Source organism: Geotrypetes seraphini, chromosome 3 (assembly GCF_902459505.1).
Source record: "Geotrypetes seraphini chromosome 3, aGeoSer1.1, whole genome shotgun sequence".
NCBI lineage: Eukaryota > Metazoa > Chordata > Amphibia > Gymnophiona > Dermophiidae > Geotrypetes > Geotrypetes seraphini.
The window spans coordinates 360,071,990-360,093,653 of record NC_047086.1 but is presented as its reverse complement, the minus strand read 5'-3'; the positions used below and the strand labels follow the sequence as shown (position 1 = coordinate 360,093,653).

Here is a 21,664-nt window from a genome sequence, read left to right as displayed (position 1 = left end):
CATCATTAAGCAAATGATACAATTTTATACCAGAATATTACTTTCATTATATGGCCAGACGTGGTACATAAAAATAGATGAGTTTGGGATGTTACTCGGACAAAAGCATGACAATGATAGGGAAAATTAAAAGAAGCCATCTTAAGTCATCTCAACCAAAAGTAAAGAGAAGAATAGAGATGACGCTACACAAAATATAAACAAGTTAACAAAAAATAGCTGGAAAGAATTCAGTACAAATGCTCAAAGTCTAAGCAACAAACGTCTGGGAAGCTCTAGTGCAATCAGGAGGTGAAGCAGGAGATAGAGTTCTAGTGAAGGGCACAAAAGGTAAGAGGGTCAACAGCAGGCAGCAGTGAGTTGGTTAATTCAGCATCAGACCCTCAGCAGGCCCTATGTACAAGCAGATGCCAGGGCTGCCTTGAATAAAGGCAATGTTTTTCTATTTTTCATTAATTTCTGGTCATCATTCTCACTTTAAAACTTCAACAACTTATCTTTCAGTTTCTTTAAGTCATATGTGGTTGTGGTTCCCACACCATACTCTTCAGTCAGCCATAATCAAGCTTCTTCAATACAACTTTCTGTGCTACTGAGATAAATACTTCCTTTTCTGCTTCTCACTGCTCTGAGTGAAACTTGCAGCTACAGCTATCTTTACCATTTTCCAGTCATCCAACCTGAATTGCAAGAACAGGAGAAACGTATATACCTTTGTTGGTTTCCGTGTGTGTCACGTCAGGAAAATTGACTACTTCTGGTTTGTGTCAAATTTTGGTTTTTGGAATTTCAGATAAAGGTTCTTTATTCTTCTGTATTAGTTTTGAGAAATTACACTGAAAACTAGATAAATCTGCACCAAATGAACAAAAATTACTGAAATGCATTTATTATACTAAGGCCCCTTTTTACTAAACTGTGCTAGCAGTTTTTAGCGCTGGGAGACGCACTGAATGCCCTGCGCAGCTCCCGATGCTCATAGAGTTCCTATGAGCATTCAGTGTGGCTCCCAGGGCTAAGAAACGCTAGCGCGGTTTAGTAAAAGGGGGCCTAAAAGTTCATATTTAAATACTTCAGTTACATTTATAGTATAATATGATCTTAAAACATAATATACTGTCAGACTGAAATTCATATAATATTGCACAACTAACCATATTCAACCTTGATGTAAAGCATTTAAGAAAGGCTTAGAAAACAGATCTGAGCAAAGGTAAAGGCGGGTTGTACTGATGAAAAGTAAACTAAAGAAAAACATTAAACCTTAAATCTGCAACAAAGGATTTGTTTACAGAAGTATACTAAGCGGTTTATGCACAAATTAGCTCATACTACCCTGCTAGCATGACATCATGTGCTAATGTGTGCTTAACATGAAATACAGAAACATGATGGCAGATAAAGGCCAAATGGCCCATCCAGTCTGCCCATTCACTATCTCCTCAGCTCCCTAAGAGATCCCATGTGTCTGTCCCATGCTTTCTTGAATTCATACACAGTCTGTCTCCACCACCTCTACCAGAAGACTATTCCATGCATCTACCATTTTCAGTAAAAAGTATTTCCTTAGATTACCTAACGCCTCTTAATTTTATCCCATGCCCTCTCATTCTGGAGTTTCCTTTCAATTGAAAGAAACTTGTCTCATACATATTTATGGCACACTGGTATTTAAATGTCTCCATCATATCTCTCCTCCCATCTCTCTTCCAAAGTACATATATCGAGATCTTTTACTTTGTTCCTATACGCCTTCTGATGTAGACCACTGACCATTTTAGTAGCCTTTCTCTGGACCAACTCTGTCCTGTTTAGATCTTTTTGAAGGTGCAATCTCCAGAATTGTAACTGCACGCCATGTTAGGAGGTGAGAACTAGGGAGGTTATTGGCAGGGAATGGGTGTGGACTGCACATTGCCATTAGCACACAGTAAGTGCATTCATGCCATTTGAGAATAGACAATGCACAGTAAAGTACTGTACAGTAACTACAAGGTATATGCTTGCAGTACTCCAATATTTAGGAGATAATTCTATAACTGTACGCTAGGGTGGTCCCGAAATATTAAACACATTTCGTTTGTCCACAAAGCTAATTTTATTCCTTTATATAAAAATGAAAAACACACAAAATTTTACTTAAAACAAAGTTTAGGGGATGCCCCCACCTTGCAGTTTTTATCGTTGTATTTTTCAATGAGGCTTATCCTTCATTCTGCTGCATCATGAACAACAGTCAGTTTGGATGCCTGATTCCAAAGTTCCTTGAAAACTGGATTGTCAGTCCACTCTTTAGGATGCTAATATTTTCGATTTTGCTGATCCTCCTTCAATCAAGAGATCAAAACATGACTGTGTTCTCTATGTTACAAGACTTTCAAAGATTATAGGTTCCATTTCATCTGTTCAGCAAGAAAACACCTTCTTCCTTTGCTTCTGTAGAAATTCTACATCGTCTTCATTATTACGTTCAGTCGTAACATCTTTTTTTGAACTATCAAACAACTGTTTGAGTTCACTTTTTAAAGATTTCTTCATTCTGTCTATCACCTTCTCATTCACAAGTTCTGTGTTTCCTTAGGGATAAATACTCTTCATGTACTTTTTTCAACTTCCTAATGAAAGTGTGTCAGGATCCTGGCTTGATACCTGGTGCTGGTTACCTATGAGTTTTCTGCCGGGGCCACGAAAAGTTATCAATGTTCCAAGCTTAGGCCCTTACTGAGGTGTCTCACGCTTATTTATTATTATTCTTTTTTGATTTATTTACAGCCAGTGAATGCTCTCTGAGAGCTAAATATAGGGCACTGCCAATGCTTTTTTGTCTTGTTATATTACAATTTTGGCAGTTTTCTTTAGTTTTTTTGATTGCCTTTTTGATACCATACTGCCATCAATGACTCGCACAGCAACTTATAGCTTTCTGGTAAAGGTTTTCCTTAGTCATAGTGCTAAAAATTGATCAGTCGAAGAATATTCAGTCCACATGGTAGTCTAGCAGTGGACAACTATCAGACTGACTTCCCAAGGAGCAAGTTTTCAGGTGCAAATCGTAAACTAGACAACACCAAACTAATTATGCACAATCACCTACATATATACAACATACAAGCAAACAGTGCATGCTGGGGTGACCTCTAAATATTGTCTAATCAAGCTGAAATCTGAAACATGAGTAAGACATACTGACAAAAATAAGCCTTATGGAGACAAGATTTGACAAGGCTGATTTTCATATATACTAGTGTTTAAGCCCCGTTACATTAATGGGTGCTAGAATATATGTCTGTCTTTCTTTCTTTCTTTCTGTGTCTCTCCCTGTCCCTGTCTCTTTATTCCTTTCTTTCTGTCTCTCTCCCTCTGTCTGTCTTTCTTTCTGTCTCTCTCCCTGCCCACTGTCTTTCTGTGTGTCTGTCTTTCGTTCTCGTGTGCTGCCTGCCTGTCTTTCTGTCTCTCTCCATGGCCCCCTTCTGTCTCCCCCCCAAAGCAAACCAAGATTGCTCCCTGGCCCCCTTTCCCCCCCCCCCCACTTCCCTGTGCAGCAGCAGCATTCCCCCCTTCCCTGTGCAGCAGCAGCATTTCCCCCTTCCGTGTGCAGCAGCAGCATTTCCCCCCACTTCCCTGTGCAGCAGCAGCAGCAGCAGCATTCCCCCCCCCTTTCCCTGTGCAGCAGGGTAGCAGCATTTCTCTTCCTCAAAGCCACCACCACGGATCCTCTCACAATCCATGCCTGCATCGGGAGCCTTCTCTCTGACGTGACATCAGGGAAGCTTCCGACGCAGGTGCAGCTTGTGAGAGGAGCCACCACCGCAGCAATGGACTGAAGAATAACTTCAGTAAGGGAGCTGGCCAGACCGTGGGCCGTAGTTAAGGTGCCTCTGCATGTGCAGTAGAAGGAGCCAGCGTACCACCACTGGCTTCTTCTACTGTGCATGTCTGACACGGAAGCACACATCACAGTGGCAGGGATCACGGCGTTGTAAGTGCGCATGCGCGCTTAGGGTTTTATTATAGAGGATAGATAGATAGATATACACACACACACACACACACACATGTATACACATATATATACATATTATACACCTAGAGAACACCCGATAAGAGCACATTTTATTAAAAAAAAAGTAGACACCTACTCTCCTTTATAGAACACTAGCACACCTAGTACATTCAAGCATAAGAAGTTAGGAATGAGCACTTATGCTAGTCACAGAGCTGGTTTAAATGTGCACCCCTAACTTTCAGAGATAAGTGCACATAATTTATAAAATGCTGTAAATTATGCATAAGTGCCCAAGTATGTGCCTACCTGTCAAATGTGCAGATTTTCAGCATTTGCACACACAAGTGCATAAATATTAGCACAGACTTTAGAAAATTACCACACCAGCACAAAGACTTTACACTTACTGCACATTAATTTTTCAGAAGTGAAAATGTTACCACCTTTTAGTAAATGAGGCCCCAAATATACTGTTAAATGCTTTTACAGAATGGAAAACTAACTGGACAGTGCTACTAATGGAAGTGCAAGAGAATTACAAAACAGTCAACGGTATTTTTTCTTTCTTGGCAACTCTGCTAAAGTCTGTCATTCTTCCATTCCTCGTGCAGCTTCAAGAAGTACTTTACTGGTGACATGGATTAAGAAAGTTGGAGTTATCTAATAGAATTATCCCTACTTGATCGAGATATATGATGGATTAGATTTACCAAAGTAGATTATGTAATTTTTGTAAATCGCATTGAATTTATGGTTATGCAGTATAGAAATACGAAGTTATGTTATGTTATATTACTACGTTTAGCCAACTCAAGGAGTCATGAGGAAAAGATGATAATCAATCAGCCATGGACAACTCAGGATGCACTTTATTGATGGTCGCACTATCCTGAATAGTCCACAGCTGACTGGATTGACATCTTTTCCTAACAACTCCTTAAGTTAGCTTGTTATTTTCATCGTAGAGGACTTTTGGGCTCTATCTCCAGTATACTGCTACGTTTATACATACTAACACAAATTAATGCCCATTATTTATCACATGTTCCATTTCATGTAATGTGACTTCTTTACTAATACCATGAATTACCTGCATTAGGGCATGCAAGCATGGTAGTTCACATTAGTGAATCCAGCTTGAAGAGTTTAAAACCAATATATTTAGAGTTTCTAGATAGGTTCACTAAAAAAAAAAAGATAGATGAAAGCAAATACTGTTAAACCTGAGAGAACAAGAAAATAATATCTGAAACAGGCTAAGATGCTCTATGTCAAAGTTCTCTATTAGATAAGAACTATTCCCACCCTGTTGACTTAAAAAATCTGAGACATTTACATCCTGATAGAATGAGAAAATAATATCTGAAACAGGCTAAGATGCTCTATGTCAATGTTTTCTATTAGATAAGAACTATTCCCACTCGGTTGACTTATAAAACCTGAGACATTTACATCCTTTTAACTTGTAAATGCCATCATAAGCTCTGGTTCAGATCAAACCTTATCTAGAAAAAATCTTAACACTTATCTTCTGAAAAGAAATGGAAAAAAATCTCATTTAGATCTGGACAAATTAAGCTGGAGATGTGCAATTAGAAAATATAATTTTGAACTTAGAAAAGCGAGGAAAACTTATTATGGTTGTAAAATAGCTAAGTCTGATGACCAGAGTAGTATACTTTTTAAACTCTGGCGTTCTTTGACTAACTCTGATTCCAAATCTGACCAATCCTCATCTCCCTCTGCTGATATTCTAGCTTATTTTTTCAAGATAAAATCTCTCTTATCAGGCAATCTTTTCCCGTAGGTGAAATTGGATATCTCCCTACATACTCCAAAAATCCTACAGAGGAGATATCAGCTGATCATTATTAGTGTTCATTTAATCTAGTATCTGAACATCAAGTTTCTAAACTGTGCAAAAAAATGAGAAAGTGTAAATGTTCACTGGACCCTTCTTCATCATATCCATTTCTTAATATTTCGTTTCAAGCCATAATATGGTTGACTACTTTATTGAATTTCTCTTTGGAAAATGATACTTCTCACAATCCATGGGACAAATAACACTTATTCCTCTTCTAAAAAATGTAGATTTAGATCCTACTACCCCTTCTCACTATCAACCAATTGCCAATATACCATTGTTAACAAAAATGTTAGAATCAATTATAGCTGGTCAACTTACTGATTATTTGGAGAAATTCTCATTACTCCAGCAGTTTCAACATGGGTTTTGTTCTAATTTTAGTACTGAAACCTTATTGATCTCTCTTCTTTCAAAAATTCAACAATTACGTCTTCAAAATAAATGTTCTATTTTGCTCCAATTTGATTTATCTGCGGCGTTCGATGTAGTACATCACGACATTTTACTTCATTTACTTTCAGATATAGGTCTCCATCAGGTTGTTCTGGATTGGTTCTCTAAATTTCTATTGTCTCTTTCTTATTCAGTGAATATTGAAGAGAATATCTCCAATCCCTGGCAGCCTCCTTGTGGGGTTCCCCAGGACTCTCTGCGTTCTCTAATTCTATTTAATCTCTATATGACCACACTGAATACTTTTAAACTGTCAGATTGGGAAACGCTGTTCACCTATCTGGATGATATCTTTATACTGATTGGGATCGATTCAGATATTACCAATTTAGTTTCTAAAGTAAATCTTTGCATTTCCAAACTTTAAGCCTGGGCTCTTTCTGTCCGGATGAAGCTTAATACAACTAAAACTAAACTTCTGTGGTTAGGTCCAAAATTGGACTGTCTTCCTCCTACTGTAGTTTTGGAATCTGGGGCCTCTTTGCAGATCGAGTTCTCTTCTAAGATATTGGGAGTCCTTTTTGATTCCTCTCTTACCTTTAAGGACCAAATAAATTCCATGGTCAAGAAATGCTTTTTTAGTTTACGAATGTTGAGGAAGGTTAGACACAAGGTAATGGCAGAATAGAAATCTCTAATGTAAGTAATGTAATGTAATCTTTTTCATCGACATTTCTCTGTCTTGGTCCAATCAATCATATTATCTCAACTAGATTATTGCAACGCTATTTATCTTGGCATCACAAAGATCTGTCTCCAAAGATTACAGTTAATCCAGAATATTGCTACGAAGCTGATTTTTGGAAAAAGTAAATTTGATCATGTGACCCCTCTTCTCCTGAGTCTTCATTGGCTCCCGGTTTATCTTAGAATTCAATTCAAATGTGATTGCATCTCTTTCAAAATTTTATATAGCATTTTTATTCCCGTCATTCCCTTATTATGGAATGCTTACAGATTTTCCTTTGCAAGAGGCATCCAACAATTCAAACTCTCCCTTCCTTCTAGAAAAGGAATTAAAGGAGTTAAGATCTTCAGTCAGTCTTTGGCATTTAAACTTTCTCAACTATGGAATGAACTCCCCCCTAATTCTGAGGAGCCCCAGTTCTTTCCAATCTTTCTGTAAGTTTCTAAAAACTTTTATATTTGCCAAACATTTAGAAAACTAATTTCTTTGAAACCTTTGCTATTACTTTCTTTAGTTTTTATTTAATTATTGTAAACTTTCTTTAGTTTTTATCTAATTGTTGTAAACCGAGTCGAGCTTCCTTAAGTTGATGATCCAGTATATAAAGTTAAGCTTTAATTTAGTTTAAAAATGAAGAGTTTTGTTTTATTATTTGCTTTACTTGAGGTTCATTAATCAAAAACTGTTCTTTTTCATGTCATGTCTATTAGGCTGTTCAATTTCCTAATAGTTAAGAGAGCACAGTTTTATCTCAAACAATATGTACATAGAAATCAGCCCCAGTATAGCTCTTCATATGATCTCATGATATGTGAAAATCTGCTCACTACACTAAGTCAGTACTTTAATGGCATTCTTGATGAAAATTATGATTAGGAGAATATTTTCTTTATTTGTTCTATTTCTGACAAAAAGTAAAATATGTCAATAAAAATTAGAAATCATATCACTGAAAAATTTTTTTGTACTATCTTAGGGTTTTATAATGACAAAATATGCCACATTCAAAAAATGGTAAATGAGGCTAATGTGGTTTGAAATGTAAGTATTCTGCAAAAGGCTGTTTAATTACTTTCCTTTTTGCTTCATTTTGTTTTTAATTAGCAGAAAGACCTTTTACTTACCAGTGAAGAGTGCTTCAACAGTAGGATCTTCCACCTTGACAGCTGCCTGAAATAAAATTTAACACTATTTGTAAGGCCTGTGCTAGAATAATTATAGCAAATATTCAAAATGCAAAACCTACAAGACCATAGAAGTAGTTTGGACAAAAATGAGACATGATCATTAGTGTGTGGCAAGGTCCAGAAATCTGATGCTAAATTATTAGATGTTGCTCTTCTTTGCTGAATGAGCAATTAAGATATTTAAGAGTCATAAAAGCTAAAATATCATAATGGACAAGCTATGGATATAACACACCATAGCTTGTTTTGAAGTGATGAAAGGCTGTGGAAACCCCCCCCCCCCCCAAATATATTTCAACAGTATGTGACAGCTTCTTCCTTTAAGAAAACAGGCAATTTTTACAGTAGAGTACAATTTTGCAAGGTATTATCAATTCTGAGATCCTAATAGGATGTAAGCACCACCTGGGGACTACACTGCCAAAGAAGTATCTTGAGACTCAACACCGAAGGGTTCTCTTAGTAATCACATTACACTTCCCCCTCCTTATTTGTGAATTCCTTATCTACGGATTCGCTTATTCGAGGGTTTAAACCAAAAATTGCATTTTCATTTTTCAGGCTATTTTAAGCCCTGTAAGCCCCCCCCCTCTTAATCCTTACCTGGTGGTCTAGCGAGTTTTAAGGGCAGGAGCGATCTTCCCGCGTTCCTGCCCCGTGTAGATCACTCACAGGAAATGGCTTGAGAGACTACGGGAGCTCAAGGCAGCCATTTCCTGTAAGCGATCATCACAGGGCAGGAGCGTGGGAAGATCGCACCTGCCTGAAAACCCGCTAGACCACCAGGTAAGGCTTAAGGGGGGGGGGGGCTTTCAGGGCTTAAAATAGCAGGGGGAAGCGGGGGTTAGGGGCAGAAACAGCCTGAATATTATTTGTGGTGCCGGCTCTGCCCCTAACCCCCGCGAATACGGAGGGGGAAGTACTTGTAACAACGGGCAAGGGTAATTTATATTTATTTGCATAGTGATAACAAGATCTAATCTAATCCTTATTCTTTTATACCAAATCATCTCCTAAAAATAGGAGCTCAATTCGGTTTACATTAACATTCATTGGAACTATAGTCTAAACTAAAGTGATGAAACATAGTGGTTTTTAAGGTTTTGCAAAAGATATGAAGAGATAAACACAATCTAATTTGAGGAGGTAGTCCATTCCATAACGCAGTTAGTAAGTATGGAAAGGAGTGTGAAATTTTACTAATGGACTTGATTCCTCTTAATGATGGAAAAGAACTTATACATATGAGTTGTTCTCGTGCTTGAAGATCTCATGGTGTTTATTACTGCAGCAAGATTTACAAAGACTAGGTGACACTTGAAATTACAGAGTAATACTTATAAAACCAATAGGAGGAAATATTTTTTCACTCAGAGAAAGTCAAGCTCTGGAATGTGTTGCCAGAGGATATCGTAAGAGTAAGTCAATATAGCTGGTTTAAAAAAAAAGGTTGAAACAGTCATAAATCCACAATGAAGATATTCCATTAATATTTTACATACCATCAGTTATCTCAAATTATTTTATAGTAATCTGATACAGGCAGATATCTCTAAGAAAAATGGGTATTCCAGCCCTAGTTCACTTCCAAAAAATGCATTTAAAAGGGGAACTACTGTGCAAAATGTAAGCTGGTACTGAGGTAAAGTACTTCCCTAATTTGATGGGCAAGAAGTGTCAAACCTATGCAGTTAGAGAAAAGAGGTACTTAGCTATAAAATGACTACTATTAAGAGAAACAGGTTTGTGGTGGGCCAAAGGCCCAAAAACAAAACCTTGGGGAAAAAAATACATTTTTCAAAAGGAAAAAAAAAATTTAACGAAGTTTTTAAAAACTAATGAGGAAAAAAGAACCGAGAAAGCACAAAAATATGAGTTTGACATGCTTTAGGAAGAATTCCAAAAAACACAGCTTCATAGCTCCGTAGAAAACTACGAACTGATGATCCCACAAGCCATCATCAGGCAGGAAGGCACCGGTATATGCGCAGTACAGACAGTCTCAAGACTTGCAAAATGTTTAAAGTGACAGTACACTTTTGCACTGTCTATAACGGGTTCCATGGATGATGTCACCCACGTGAAAATATACTGCCAACTTGTCCTAGGATAATATATGTAACTATCCATTTAGCCAACTGAAGTTGGAGGAAGAGAAAAAAGGAACAGGAAAAATGGAGACGAAAAGAGGAATATCAGATAGTTAATCACAATATGCTGAAGTTAGAGACTGCAAGTTTTCACCAATCCAATGAAAATACTTTTAGGGCTCCTTTTACTAAGGTACGCTAGCGTTTTTAGCGCACGCACGAAATTACCGCACGCTAAACCGCATGGTACGCTTCTAGAATAACGCCAGATCAATGCTGGTGTTACGGTCTAGCATGTGCAGCAATTTAGCACGCGCTATTCCACGCGTTAAGGCCCTAACGGACCTTAGTAAAAGGAGCCCTTAGTGTTGAAAACATTTTTATTGAGAACAACTGCCACAATAAACAAAGGTACAATCAACTTCAATACCAAGTATAAGCCCCCAACAGCCCCCTCCCCCAACACCTTTCCTCCCTCTGACCAGTTGCGCTCCCAAATGATAGAACAATGTGCCATCGAGCCCTACCTAAACATAAAAGGCCAAGAATCTGGTTTCTTCTAACCCCCGGAACCCCAACAACAACAAAAAAAAGACAGGTCATGATTCCATCCTGAACCAAATACACACATCAACAATATAAAAGAAAAGCGCACTAGGCAACAGAAGCATCCCAACCGCAGCTACAGAAAGACCACTGTGTCAAACACAGACATGGTGGATCAGATTTATTGATGTCAATTTTCAAGCCTGAACTGCGTTCTATCAAATCTTACACCTATTACTCAACCACTAAGAATGCATATGTGCTAATCTGCAGTCAGTTATATAATGGGGAACTGGCCCAGAGATTTCCTTTTAAGTTAAATCTCTGATGCATTAGTCTAGCTAAAACAATTTTAACATTTGGTTTTCATTACTGTCATAACTGAAACAAAAACATTTTTAACAGTTGATCCCAGAATATTTTCGTTAATGTGAAACTTTGTTGGGATGAGTTTAAATCGCAGACCAGCTACAAAAAAAATTCCCAAGAGCTGTTAAGTGAGACACTGCGTTTTGAAAATGTAAAAAGTGCTTGACATAAAGTGTCATCCTTCACGAGGAGAAAGGAAGAAGCAAAGCAGAGCAATTAGAACAGAATTCTCTCTAATAGGAGAATGCTTAACTGGCCAAATTACCACGAGCTATATGCTGCTCTTTGGTAGATGTTAGCAAGACAAACAAACATTATTTATGTTAGTCTTGATAAAGAAGAGAAGTCACAGTAGCAACCACTGTCATTTGGTTATCCATGTCTGAGAACACATATGGAAGGGGAATGCCGTTTATTTGCTATACTGAATGGCAAAGTACAAAGTCCTCTTGGAAAACAATATAAACAAACAAAAAAGATTCCCACATTCATCAAGCCTATCCACAGCTCAGTGGCAGGTGTTCGGTCCATGCACGCAAAAAGTGCACCAGAGTGCTGTGGAAGCAGCATTCCCCATTCCTCTCTCTCTCTTCAATTGTGTTTTTCATTACAACCAAGGTAATGAGCAATAGCCTTCCCAAGGAACATCCAGTGCACATATCCTTCCAAGGAAATAAAATAAAAATAATAAGATCAGATGATATTTTATTGGACTAAATATTTATCATTGTCTTAGGTTTTCTGTTTTATTATTTACCTCTACAATGGATCTGCATGGCTTCCACACTATTTTATCTATATCTTTCCAGAAGCAAAGTTAGCAAAAAATGGATAGGCATAAACAAAACCTACTCCTTTTTCTAGTTTTTGATACAGAGAAGTCCTGCAGCCTGGTTAAATGTGATTTCTTTCAGGCATGATGAATAGATTTAAAAAAGATTACACATCATACACTATATCATGTTTCCCTGAAAATAAGACAATGTCTTATATTAATTTTGGGTCCAAAAAACGCACTAGGTCTTATTTTCGGGGTAGGTCTTATTTTTTTCATATATAATGATCTTTTCCTCCACCCCATTTCTTCCTCTTTCCTTTCTCTTCCCCACAAGTGCAACATCTTTCCTCCCCTCTCACCTATCCCTTTGTGCCTTCCCTCTGCAGCATCTTTCTATCCTTCCTCTCCCCCCCCCGTGAAGCAGAACCTTTGAGCAGCATATTTCTCTATCCCTCCCATCCCCCCCTGAGCAACTGAACCCCCACTGACCCTCCTATCTTTTCCGAGCCCTGCCAACCGTGATACCGACATACCTCCCTCCAAATGGCAGCACTCTAAACAGGCTGCTGCGTAGCCTTCTCCGTATGCCACGTTGCCGATGACATCAGTGATGCAGCAGAGGGAGTGCTCCAAAGCAGCCTATTTAGAGTGCTGCCATTTGGAGGGAGGTATGTCCACTATGTCGGTCTCGTGGTCGGCAGGGTTCAGATGGGCAGGAGAGATGAAAAGATGGTAGGGTCAGTGGGGGTTTGGCTGCATGGCGGGGGAAACGCTGCTGCTGGCGAATCCAGGAATATAACTAGGGCTTATTTTGGGGGTACAGCTTATATTAAGATCTACCCCAAAAATCATGCTACAGCTTATTTTTGGGGTAGGTCTTATTTTGGGGTAAACACGGTAGTATGGTTATGCAAATCCAGTCCTTCAGTGCTACAAATAGATATGGATAAGAAAGAGAGTTATGTATTAGTTACCAAAGATTCATTCAGTTTATGATTTGGGGGGGGGGGGGGGAATTTACATGGACCACCGTAGAGAGAAACAAATTTATCTTGGTACCTCTTATTTTTATAGGGGGAATGTGAATGGGGTGCCCTGTCATCTTTGCCACTTCACCTTCCTGTTAGGCCTTCTACACAGTTTAAGTATCATAATAAACTCTGAACATAAAACTAATTTTAATCTTGAATGGATTGCCTGATTATAACCTGTTAAGTATGAAAAGCTTTTGTCTGAATAAACAAACATTTTTATTTTCAAGAAATCTAGTCAACATAAGAACATTCTATTCACTGAATATCATGCACCTTACAAATAAATGCCTTTTAGTGAAAATTTTACACATCCCATGGAAACGAATGTAATCTGTTTCCAGTATAAACTGGTTTTTGGGAAAAATAAAAATGTACAACAGGTTTGGGACCAAACCTCATCAACTGTTAAAAGTTTGTATCCATGGAACTTAGAACATATCCAGTATACTATCCTGCTAAAAACTCCCTTTTCAATATTAACCTTCTTTTTTTTTTCCAGCTTTACATGTTTAAGTTTTCCATTGCAAATAACATCTTACAGTTGTACGCCCTCAACTATGTACCCTTATTAAACTAGATCAAGGACATCTAGCAAGAAGACATATGCTTCCAATTTCATGGCTGGGATGAATAAATTGCATTAAAATGAATATTCCACCTAGGGTATTGTTCTTTTTCCACATGTTCTTGTGAGACATCCCAACCCTCCCCTCCTTATTTTTTCTTTCAAAGTACATATCACAACTGCTTCATATGGGCATAAGATGGCCTAATGTGCTCCTGTTCTTGCCATAGAAGAGGAAGCAAAGGAAGCAAATCCTGTTAGGCGCATAGCCAGAGCTCCTATTTGGGGGGACTCCTGACCCCAAGGTGGGCTGGGGGGGACCACAAAATTCGCCCACAGACCTAAACTGCCAGCGGAAGCTCTGTTTCTCGTGAAGCCAGCACTTTTCAACTAAACCTCAACTAAACTTCAACTACACCTCTCTTTTTCCTTTTCTTTTACCTAATATGTCCCCCCTGAAAAAATTCTAAACAAACAGTATTATGTAATTCACCACTTTATCAAAAAGGACCTTTCTGAATTTCTAAACAAACTGTATATTATAATTGCTGCATTTCTAAGATTCTGTATACTGTAATTTCTCTATCTGCATACTGTAAATCACTGATTGTCCAGCTCTCGTCAATTGTAAACCGCCTAGAAGTCGCAAAATTATGGCGGTATAGAAGAATAAAGTTATTATTATTATTTTCCTGGACTGCTGCCGCTGTGGTGGCTGAACATTCTCCTTGCCGTGTAGAGGCTAGGTATTTTGTAAACATACTCAAGAGAAGCTCTCTCCCTGTGCATGTGCAAAAACAAGCATGCACGCTCAGTTTCACAGAAACCACGTATGCGTGGGGCAGGAGGTCGGCCAGTGTGGCGGTGGTGACCCAGGAAAAATGTGCCGACTACCTGGCTTTGCAGGAGGAAGGCTTCCACTGTGCTGGAATTTCTGGGTCCTGAACCCAAATTAAGGGGGCCAAGGCCCCCCTCGGCTATGCCACTGCTGTTAGAGAAAATAGTTGTTACACACCATATTTGGAGGGAATATGAAACAAGATGGCACTGGACTTCTATAGAACATGAAAATGACTATATTCAACAGTCATCCAAATGTTCCTGAACTTATTAGGGCAAAATGGCAGAATGTAAATAAAGATTTTAAATTTGTGTGCTTTGTATCTTGTAACTGCGGGATATAAAGTATCTTGAATTAACAACAATTAACAATTAACAACAATTAACAACAATTGTAACTTAACGCATTCTTGTTTATATGTACTGCAATGCTACTGGAAATGTCCAGTCTTCTAACTTGTAATCCGCTTAGAACCGCAAGGCACAAGCGGAATAGAAATCACTAATGTAATGTAATGTAATGTAATGTATTGCTGTTTAGCTCATGTTATTTAGATCAAGTAGAACCAAATCAGTTTAAAAATTACCCATTTAAATCAATGATGGATTTAAGCACTTCCCTTTGAGAACTTGTCTTGCATGTGTTGGGGCTGTGGCAGAAAGGGGAGTGAGGCTGAATTTTGGCTAGGAGAATGAGAGAGGACACAACGAGGAAACCAAAATCCTAACGAGAAATCAGGCCAAATCATTCAATCTGTCTAAATAAGTTACCTGAAAAATGCTTTTGGAAAATTGAATAACTTGGAGATCAGCCTCTTACTATCAACTTGCCAGGAATTCTAAACAATCTGAACTCTTAATATGTAGCTAATACTCATTTCAAGTTAATTAACCACCTTTTATACAAAAGCGTAGCATGGTTTTTAGCACCGGACACGGCAGTAACAGCTCCTACACTCATAGGAATTCTATAAGCGTCAGAACCGTTACCATTCCGACCAGTGCTAAAAACTGTGCTATGCTTTTGTAAAAGGGTTGGGGGATGACATACTAAAGAAAGACTAGGAGCTAGATCCATTAAGCAAACCGATTTCCCTCTGACCCGATTCACTAACCTGTATACCGATCCATGCATGCAAATGAGGGAAACGGAATGCAAAGTAGGCAGGGACGCGAATCACTAAACAAAAATATTGAACACCGACTAGGCTGGCCGATCAACAAGAAGCGACTGCTGGGGACCAGTTGCTCACCTCCTTTACGACTGTCCTGCCAGCCCTGCAGCCCTGAAATAAACCCGCTCTCTGCAGCGACCTGCTCTCTGCCCTGCTTCCTGCTCTCTGCCCCCAACCTCAAGCTCTATCTCGCCGCCCTGCTCATCCCCAATTTCCTGCCCTCAGCCCCCAACTTTCAGCTCTGTCTCGCCACCCTGCTCATCCCCGATCTCCTGCCCTCAGCCCCCGACTTCCAGCTCTGCCAGGTACGAAGGGCCAGCGCATGCGCAGACCATCTACAGTCAAGGAAGATGGTCTGCGCATGCTCAAGGATCGCTCTCCAGTGATCCATGCAGTTGGTGGGAGGCGTGCCAATGATCGTCCCCATTTGCATGCAGGCCTTTAGTGAATTCGTCGGCCTGCATGCAATCGGGCACGGAGAGGCAGATTAGTGAATCTAGCCCTAGGTTCTTACCTCAATAATCTTCTCTCTTGTAGATGTGCTTAGTAGTCCTAAATGCTAGGGTCTTGTATCTGAACCAGCAAGTTTCTCACAGAGAAACAGTCAATCATGTTTTCCAACTTCACCTCCTTCCCAGGGAGCTGCTCCAGCCCCCTCAGTTTGTACAATCAAACAAATAGCACTGTAATAAAAGACATAACAGGAAGGAGGAAAATTTTGTTCTGCTCTGTAACAAACACAGGAAATAACATTGTAATGTTTAAACTTGTTCAACCAGCACCAAATATGTATAGAGCTCGTAGTTACTTGCATGACCTGCTAATAAGCAGAGACAAACTAGACTGAATAGCCATGATGATTTACCTATGCATCATATCTCTTTTTTCTCAGCTCCTCTGAGAGACAGAAAATTCTTCTAGTCCAGATTGATCCTCAGGCTGAAGGCAGGCAAAGCTCATACATAGGGCAGGACTTCAGGACCACTAGACATATCCACAAGAAAGAAGATTACCGAGGTAAAAACTTAACCTTTCTTTCTAGTGCAATGTGTCTAGTGGTCCTGAACGCTAGGGACATGCCAAAGTGGTTCCCAGAGTCTATGGTGGGCACACTGTGTCTGCCTTTAAGACAGAGGCCCTGAAAGCAGCATCCCTCCCAGCTGCTACATTCTTATGGAACCTGGTAAAGGTATGAAGGGTAAACCATGTAGCCGCTACAAATCTCCTCAGATGAGATTTGGAGCATGCTTTCGATGCAATCAATGGTTGTTTACAACAGCCCACATATAAGGAGGAAATGGCCACATCAATCCATCTGGTAATCAAGGCTTTAGATGCCAGCCCTACTTTCTTGGCATGACTGGTGAGAACAAAAAAGGTGATCCGAAAGGTGACACTTGTTGGTAAACTGAGGTACTGAAAGCAGCATTCAGTTGACATTCAGTAATTGCAACACTTTATCCTTTTTCTTAGACCACATAGGGCAAAAAGCGGGCAAATAGACTACCTGATTGACATGGAAGGCTGAGACTACCTTCAGTAAGAAAGGCAGGACCGTGCATAAGGAGAGTTCTGCTTCCATGAACCTGCAGGAAAAGAGCTTGTAACTTCAAAACCCGACTCACCACTGTAATCGCCACCAGGAATACTGTCTTGACTATAAAATCCAAGAGGAAGCTTCCCGTAAGTGCTCATACCGAGCAGTACCGAGACCTTGTAACACAATGTTAAGGTTCCAGGAAGGGAAAGAGGAATACACCAGTGGGTGCAACTACAGAGCCCCTTTAATGAACTGGGCGACATCTGGGTGAGAGGCCTGGGAGTCTCGTTCCCCTTGAGCTTAGAAACAGGAAAGCCCTGCTACCTGCACTTTGAGAGTCCTACAAAAATTCCAGGACTACCTTCAAAGCACACCAAGGCTGAAAGGACTTCCAGGTATTAGCTGCCACTGTGGATGGTTTCTTTGCTCTGAGCAATGTGGTAACGATCACATCCAAATAACCCTTGCATGTCAGGACCGCCCACTCAAGAGTTATGCCATAAGCCCAAAGTGTTCCAGATTCTCGATAGAAACCAGAACCTAAGTGAGAAGATCCACTTGGACTGGCAATCTGAGGCCTTCATCCTTCTGGAGATGAGCTAGGTCCGCATACCAAGGTCTGTGAGGCCAATTGGATGCCAGTAGGACAACCAAGACGGGATGTGTACCAATCCTGTGAATGACTCAACCAAGCAGGGGCCACGGAGGAAACATGTACAAGAGCTCGTTCCCCGGCCATGGTTGGACTAATGAGTCCAACCCCTCGCTTCAGAGCTTGGCTTAACTGTAAAAATGAGGCATCCTGGCGTTCAGCACCGAAACCATCACATTCATCTGTGGAGGCCCCCACCGCTGAACTATGGTGTTGAATGCCTTTAGAAGCAGGGACCATTCCTCCAGGCCAAGTCTGCCGACTGCTAACCTGCACATTTCCAACTCCTGCAATGTGCGCGACCGAAACACCCAGCAAGTGAGCCTCTGAAGACTGGAAAAGAAATTGAGCTTCTTTACGTAACGGTGCCACTTTGCCTGTTGGCATATGCTACCACTGTCACATTATTTGAGAAGACTATCTGTCTTGCCCTCCAGACACTTCTTCAGTGCCCAGAGCACTAGACAAACGGTTTCTAGTTCCAGGGGATTTATGGACCACTTCCAATGAGCTGGAGTCCAACATTCCTGGACTGCATGTCTGTGGCAGTGACCCCCCAACCCCCTAACCATATAGGCTGACATCGGTCATCAGTATCTCCCAGGAGGAGATGCGAAGAGGCATGCCTCTAGAAAGGGCAGCTGATCTTAGCCACCATCGCAGGCTGATCTTCGCTGAAGTTAGCCAGTGGAGTGGATATTATAGCGAAACCAACTGAGGGAACCAGCAAGAAAGAACAGAGCCTTGGAGAGGTGTCATGTGCGCTCTGGCCCAAGGAGCCACCTCTATGGTCACTGCTGGAGTATATCCAAAATCTGCTTCTGGAGCTTCAGTCTGTGGGGCTCTGGAAGAAGCACTTGGTCCAAGGTTGTGTCAAACAAGACTCCCAGTTATTCCAGGCGCTGAGTCGGTTCCAGCTAATTCTTCTTGAAGTTGACTATCTAGGATTTGCACCATTCTCAAAACTGTGAGCTTGCCTTCCTACTTGGACGGAGCTCTGATAAGCTAGTCCAAATATGGGCGCAACAGAATCCCAGCTTTGCAGAGCTGCACTGCTACCACCACCATCACCCTGGTATAAGTGTGAGGTGCCATGGCCAGGCCGAAGGGGAATGTGGAAAACTGAAAATGCCGCTCCAGCACATGAAATCACAAGTACCTCCTGTGGGCCAGGAAAATGGGAATGTGAAGATAATCTGATGGAGGCCTGAGGGACGCAAGAAATGCAATATCTTCAGTCTCCATGCAGAAATGCAAACAGTTTCCATGTGGAAATGCAATATCTTCAGAGCCACATTGACCACCGACTTGAGGTCTAGAAATTAGTCTGCATTCATCTGAGCCTTTCTTTAGTACGATGAAGTAAATGGAGTATCTGCCCGAGCCCAAGTCTTCTTTCGGGACCGGCTCTATGGCCAGTAGCCTTTTTACCGTGGCCTGATCTTCAAAGGCTCTCTCTGGCTGGCTAGCCAGATACATTAGAAAGTGTCTGACAGGAGGGCATGAAACTCAATTTTGTACCCTTCCAGGATTATGTCTAGAACCCAGCGGTCTGTGCCAATCTGAGACCAGACTGATCAAAAGGCCAACAGTCTGCCCTCTATCTGGGGGAGCTCGGCCTCTGGCCTGGTGTTATTGTGCTTTCTTAGTGGTGAGAGCCCAAGGCTTGCTGTCTCCTGCTTCCGCTGAATCTATGACACGATCCCTAAAGGGGTCTTTGCATCGATTCGCTACCCAAATATGAACAAAATTTTTGGAAGCCTCAAAAACTGCCCTGACCTGAACTCTGGGCCATGAGAGCTGCTCTCCGGTAAGGACTTGGGGTGACAATCCATCACACTGACCATTAGGTCATTTAAACCCTTGCCAAAAAGTATCTGCCCCTGAAAGAGAAGCCTGCTTAGCATAGCTTTAGCGATAGCATCTCCTGTGCACTGTCTGATCCAGAGCATCTGTTGGGTAGAAACAGCATAGGCCGAGACCTTGCTTATAACTCTGATGAGATCATACAGAGCATCCACAATATAATTCACCCCAGATAGAAGGATTTGGGGGCTCTTCCCCAGCTATCGGGTCTGAGGCCCAAGACAGACGAGTGTGACAAGCACATGCCACAAAGGAAGACACGGCTGCCACCTTAATCCAAGGCTTCAAACTGACACTTGAGAAGCAAGTCTACTTTGTGGTCCTGAGGATCCTTTAACATCATAATAATAATAATAATTTATTTTCTTGTATACCGCCCTACCAGTAGTTCTGGGCAGTTCACAGCAAGAGAAACAGATATTTCAATGAAAAAATACAATACAGAAAACATACTACTACTTTAAATACAACATCAGTAAAAACAATTCAATTAAAATACAAATTCCTAGATAAAATAGACCATCGTTGATATGCTATTAAAAAAGTTAACATTTTTAATTATCAAATAGGTACGTTTTCAATAATTTCCTAAATTTAAGGTAAGAGTGGGTTTGGGCAATCAGAGGGCACATCCAGGAATTCATCTTCCCCGCTTGATATTCTAGTGTCCTGTCCAAAAAGGTTTTATAACGACAGGCCTTTAGAGCAGGGAAGATGAACATACCGGAATTTCTGGTGTGTTTATTCGACTTGAATGATTTCAGGTAAGATACCAGATAAGAAGACAGTAAACCAAAAAGTGCCTTGTAACAAATACATCCCTTCATTAGGAAGGGAGGTTCATTTAGTGACCTGCACCACAAGAGAATCCACTTTCAGCTAAACAAACAGCTGCTGGAAATCTGGTATCATCAGATACAACTTGGCCATAGTCTTAGCCACTTGAAGGGATCTCTCTGATGACTCCCAATGGTCAGTGACAAGTTTAGTGATGTCCAAATGTGAGAGAACAAAAGGCCAGAGCCACAGAACTGCTCGTAACTGAGCACTGAGGAGTAAAAGCTGGCGGGACTTCCAGCTTTAACTCTTGAAACGAAGCATTAATAACACTAAAACGAGGCCCTGAACAACCAGCACACTGAGAGGTCTATCCCTTGACCCAGTGTCACCACCACCTGTTGACTGCTGTCCTCCTGCATGGAAGCAGACTCTGCCATGAAGACTTCATCCTGGTATAAAAGTGGCATTGAATTAGACCTGCTATCCTCCCAGTCCACAACAGACTGATCCTCCTGGGCCAAGACTGTGTCCTCGTCTGGTTGGGGAACCTATCGAGGGCAGAACCCCTGTGCCACCACCACTGGTGTGCTGCTAACAGCTGCTGAAAACCCTCGGCAGTTCAAATAAACATTCCACATAAGGCTCACAAAATTTGGTGTGAAGCCTTGTACTGGGGTCTCTCTGAGCCCAGCAAGGACCCCTGCCGGTCCTCCTGGGCTCCGTAGACCCCCCAAACAACTGCGCTTGGCCAATACAGATTTGGAGGGACCTAGAAGGGGTCTCTTCCCTTAGGAATGCTCCTTCTGTGGATCCCCAGCCCTAGAAGACTCAGAGGAGGCTGAGCCTGAGGCTACTGTTCCTCTCTTGCGTGCTCTGTCACATACAGGACATAGACGCTCCTTAGTCGGCCATCCAGTGCAAACCTGGCATGATATAGGGGTAAAAAAAGCCCAAGGAGGTCATTCCAGGTGATTTTGAGCAAAATCAAAGCAGATGGAGGCAAAAGAAAAAAAAAAAGGTCATTTAATATCCAAGATGGTCACCACCAGAGAAATTGTGCCAAAAATGCCCCATGGAGACCTCCCTGAATGAAAAAAGTCACAGGGAAGGGGATTTTGAGAGGGACCTGGGCTCTGGGGTCCAGAACCCTCAAAATCAACTTTTAGAGAACCCATAAGCTTCAATAGCCTTATTCACTATGTTATGTGGTGCCTGCCTGCTTCAG

General features: G+C 40.9%; 1 protein-coding gene across 5 annotated transcripts in view; it reads right to left on the bottom strand.

Annotated features, from left to right (window-relative positions):
* The window catches only part of DISP1 (dispatched RND transporter family member 1), a 335,526-nt gene that overhangs the window by 278,582 nt on the left and 35,280 nt on the right, over positions 1-21,664 (bottom strand). For all 5 annotated transcript variants that reach the window (XM_033936937.1, XM_033936939.1, XM_033936936.1 and 2 more), the window contains exon 3: positions 8,142-8,187. The gene's annotated coding sequence lies outside the window, so the exon portion shown is untranslated. The remainder of the gene's footprint in view (positions 1-8,141; positions 8,188-21,664) is intronic.